The sequence below is a fragment of the Nuphar pumila genome, chromosome 13 (genome assembly GCF_984573655.1).
Source record: "Nuphar pumila chromosome 13, dmNupPumi1.hap1.1, whole genome shotgun sequence".
Taxonomy (NCBI): domain Eukaryota; kingdom Viridiplantae; phylum Streptophyta; class Magnoliopsida; order Nymphaeales; family Nymphaeaceae; genus Nuphar; species Nuphar pumila.
In genome coordinates this window covers 91,155,471-91,160,499 of record NC_143261.1, presented here as the reverse complement: position 1 = coordinate 91,160,499, position 5,029 = coordinate 91,155,471, and the positions used below count along the sequence as shown (strand labels likewise).

Sequence of the window (5,029 nt, the reverse complement as noted above, 5' to 3'; positions counted from 1 at the left end):
AATGTGGGGTCCAAGTTCCTCAACAGAGTATGGAGGTGAAGAATGTCCCAAAGACACAAGCCCTTTTCACACAACAAAAAGAGAACTGGGTGAAGCGATTGAGAGAAGCTCCTATATGCCTTCTATGAAAAGCTAAAAGGAAAAGCACCATCGATGTGACATGATGAGGACACTTAGAATTTGTGCAACCATTCGTGATTCTAGCGTATTCTTGTGTCTTGGTTGGAACCACTAAAATAACATGAAGAAGAGAAGTGAGTACATTTTTAGCTAGCATTGTTAGTTCAACTTATTCAATTGGTGAACACTTGAGAATTTTGCGAGCATACTCCAAAATTTTCGGCTATTATTTGGTGATATATCATGCAGAAAGAAAACAAAAACTTGGTTGTAATTTGATTGCATGTGGAATTCATTGACAAATTATATAGCGTAGTTCTAATCAATTACCAAATCGTATTAATTGGCTGTTCTCTATTTACTAGAAACATTCATATTAAAAAAGCTGGCCCTGCTTGCTGCTTGAAGTAGTAAGCCCATTGTTTGCATTATTCGACATTTTGAGATGCGCTTTTGTTCTTTTTAACTATTAAAGAATGATTAACTTTAGTTGTAAAAAGCGGAAGGTTCCGTCGTTTGGTTTATGAGAGAGAGAGAGGTTTCATATTGCTTTTTACCTACTGTTTAAAATCGGCAGTAAGATAGAAATGGTCGGCACAAGTTGTGTGGACCAATCACCATGACCTATTGTGGTTTTTCTGAAAACGAAGGTGGAAATTTCAAGTGTGTAGGAAGAATTAAGCGTAGAAACAAAAACAGAAATACTTTTTTTGAAAAGGATGTGGATTTTGAACCCGACGTGAATCGAACACGCAACCTTCTGATCTGGAGTCAGACGCGCTACCATTGCGCCACGGATCCACCTTATTGACTATTGTCATGTAAAAACTTAATAAAAGGAATGCATTCTTTTGTTTTTATGACGATTCATATGGCACTTTAATGCAGAATTGTTTATATATATATATATATATATATATATATATATATATATATATATATATAGAGAGAGAGAGAGAGAGAGAGAGAGAGAGAGAGAGAGAGAGATTGCTCATATATTCTAGAAACACGGCAGGATTCTTTGTGTAAGATTAGCAAGGTTGACATACCACCGAGGTGGTATCGCTTGTGGTAAGTGGAGTCCTTTGTCAAGCTGAAGGCCAATCATCGAATCTCGTCCGCCTAAGCCCAGCTTGCCTTTCAAAAAAAAAAAAAAAAGATTAGCAAGGTTGACAGACTGCTTCATCCTGCACGGGTTTAGCAAAGTACATTGATAATATCCTCTTTTAGTCAATAAAGATAATCTAGAAGAATTTCTCCTAAATTAATTGCATAGTGTGGATTTTTTTTAAAGAAAATTGCACAATATAGATTTCATTATGCATGATCTGGACGTATACACAACGATCGATGCATGCTTGGGAACTTAGAAGGTTGTCAGGCATCTTTACTCGGTGGCCACGATCCCACTACGAAGTATATATTAGTAATGATAGGGTGCTTTGGGAGCACCGACTCCCACTTAACAGAAGCATTAGATTTTCAAATCTCTTGAACTTTTTCTGTTGATCTGACCCTATGGATATGACCTATAAGTATTATTTAGTAGAAAACAAGTTTTGGATCATATGATTATATGTTTTTTTAAGACCTTTAAAAATCAATGGCTCACAATGTATCAAAATTTTATGATTTAAAAAAACTTATTTTTATGTACAAAAAACATGATCCAAAGCATGATTCTTATCAAATAAATTATGTTGAGTACATCCATAATGTCTGGACAACCTACAACTATGATTTTTTAGTATGTGGAAGTAGGTGCTTTATGAGCACCATAGCATAGTGCCACCAGAATATGTTAACTGAAAATATGTGAAATGGAGTATGAATAGAGATTTTCATGAATTTTTTATTTTTTAGAAAATAATTATACTACCCCAAGAATAACACTATTTCACAGCATAGCTGCAAGATATTGCAATATTCCCCGAATATCCACCTGCTCAATTTTCGCTAAACATGAGGATATTTATGACGATTTTTACCTTTTCACTCAAACATAAAATAAAATAGACTTTTGCCTTCACCACACTTTTACTAAACTCATTTCTTGTGAAAGTCTAAATAAGAGCTTAATTGAGATTCACCTAGAGATCTAAACAACAAAAATCAGAGCATGATGACGATAACACCATTCCAACAATGAAATATGACTGGTTTTTGCTATCACAAAACGACGATACAAGTTTTGCCTAAAAGTAGAAAAGTGAAATCCTACTTTTAGACAGAACTGTAACCTGCAGAACTGTGCAACAAATTGCAAAACTCTGTTTTGTGAAAAAAAAACATGCAACATGTATAGACACATCTGAAAACTATAGAACTCGCTTAAAGAATAGCGAAGCTTAGTTCTTTATAAAAAAAACTAAAAGCTACATGAAACTATGTATAGACAATTAAAATGTACCTATGACATGTATAGGAAGAACTGAATAGCAAAACTTAGTTCTGTGTAAAAAACTAAAAAGTACCTGTAACAGATATGGAAATGTACACACATACATAACAAGCACATAATTATTGAAATGTTTATATAAATTTTCTTGATAATGGAGTAAGATGTGTCTGAATCTTCAGAGTCTTATGAGGCATCATCTAAGTGCTCACTGTCACCCAATTGCCTCAATTGAGCTTTTACCTTCTTCATCATTGATTTCAATTTTTTGTATTTTTTTCAAAACTTACAAATCTGCTGCACTTTAAAATTTGAGAAATATCATATGAATGTAACATACTTAAAAAACACAAATATATAAACTTAACATAGATAATACACAAAAGCATTTCAAAACTTAAAGTGCTAGGTTGCATTCATGCATTATTGTCATTATAACTATCATGAAAAATGATTTCAAAAATCTGCTGCTTATAGGCTTCTATGTACCAGAGATAGGTCATCTTTGGTGCTCCCAAATATTGCTTATAGGCAGCAGATTTTTTACTGGAAGTAGACTGGTGCTCCCAAATATTGCTTCACCAACTTCTTTACATTCACCAGTCTACTACCAGAGATAGGTCTACCATAATACTTCAACTATGTAATGTGCATCATATCCTCCAAAATCATGGTCATCTCAAAATTTTAAAACTTAAATGCATTTGTGTTCACATTCCATCTATAGACCATTGCATCGACTTTGATATGCTTGGATCTCTAACCTCCAAAAATTTCTGAAACGTATCGCATTTACTAGTGCCTTCTAAAACTCAACGAGTGATATGTACCACTCATGAATCGAATGCCAACTCCAATGTATTCGAAAGAACCACAATGGCTATAAAAATAACAATGTTTGACATCAATAATTGGCTAATTATATGATTAACTACTCAATAACATGCAATAGGTTTTGATACATTTACCATTCTTTTATTTCGTTGAATGCATTTCAACCTAGGTGGTTTGGGACAGGTGTCATGGCATTCTCAATATCTTTCTCCATTGTATGCGAAGACACTCTTCTCCCATATCCTCCTCTCTTGTACGCACTGCTGGTGATTCATCCCCCCTCGGGTGTCTGGTGGACCACCACTTTCATGTGACACCCATTCATCCTGCACCTATCCATATATTCTCTTTGATTGCCTGGGCTTTGTTGTTGTTGTTGTTGTTGTTGTTTGCTCCTAATGATGTTGTTGATGTTGGCTCTCCTCTTCTATGTCAATGTCCTTTGTTATCACATGTGCATGTGCCATGAGAGGCTACTTAACATCCATGGTTTTGCCTTATGCAGTAATCGACTTTCCTTTATCGACATGCTTTGTTATAGGTGTCAAATATTGTAGCCAATCCTCATTGGCAAGGAGAGCACTTAGAGTTAGTGGGTTCAAAGCAACACCAGTTGTAGTATAAATAGTTTCAATGTCTAGAGGATAAATAGGAATACAATAAATAAAAAGGAACACTTAAAAACAACTAATAATTTACAAACTTGAATCCTATTAGTGAAACCCATGATAAAAACGAAACTTTTTTTTGGTACAAAAAACACAAGCAACAATACATCATTCTCAAAATTGATTCAAAAAGGAGGAAAACAGTAAAATATAAAAAGCACAAAAAAAGAACAACCAATAATTTGCAAACTCAAACCTTATTAGTGAAGCCCATGATAAAGGTGAAACTCTATCTTGATACACGAAACTACAACAAACAACAAACCTTCATTTTCAAAATTGACACGGAAAGGAGGAAAATAGTAAATAAAAAAGAACACAAAAAAGAACTAATAATTTTCAAACTGAACCCTATTGTCGAACCCATGTAAAAAGCAAAACTAAGTTTTGCCATGAAACCACAACAAGCAAAATACAACATCATCACTATGATATATAAAAGAGGAAGATAACAAATAGAAAAGAACACAAAAAAACAACCACTCATTTTAAAACCTAAACCCTATTTGCTAAACCCCATATTGATAATGATAATAACTCAAGAACTCCCTGATTTAACTGCAAAATACCACTTGACATAAAAAATCACCCAAACAGTAAGGGAGAAACTCCATTCACATGAAACCATTGTGGAGAAAATCCATTATCCATGAAAAAACACATGAATAGAAAGTGGAAAGAGAATACCTGTGCAGAAAAGTCTTGTTGTTTCACCAGATCTTCCTATAGCACTTCATCAAAAATCCTATACACAATAAAACCACTAGTGTCACTTCACTGGAAGGCTTTTGATCAGTACCTTTTTGGAGTGCCTCTTAGCCAGTGTAAACAGCCTTTTGTGTTTTGTGAGTAACATGTGTTTTACATACACAATACACCATTATGAGTTTCAAAAAAATAGTTAGCTTCCGCTTAAAAGAACCAGCAAAACAAGGTTTCGCTTAAAGCGGTACAATGAGATTCACTTTTTATAATCAACAGTGAATTTTCATTTCATTGAAACCATTTT

General features: G+C 34.1%; 1 non-coding gene across 1 annotated transcript; it reads right to left on the bottom strand.

Moving 5' to 3' along the window:
- Positions 1-849: 849 nt before the first annotated feature.
- Positions 850-921, bottom strand: TRNAW-CCA (transfer RNA tryptophan (anticodon CCA)). The gene has a single exon. It is a non-coding gene; the product is annotated as a tRNA-Trp (tRNA).
- Positions 922-5,029: the final 4,108 nt, after the last annotated feature.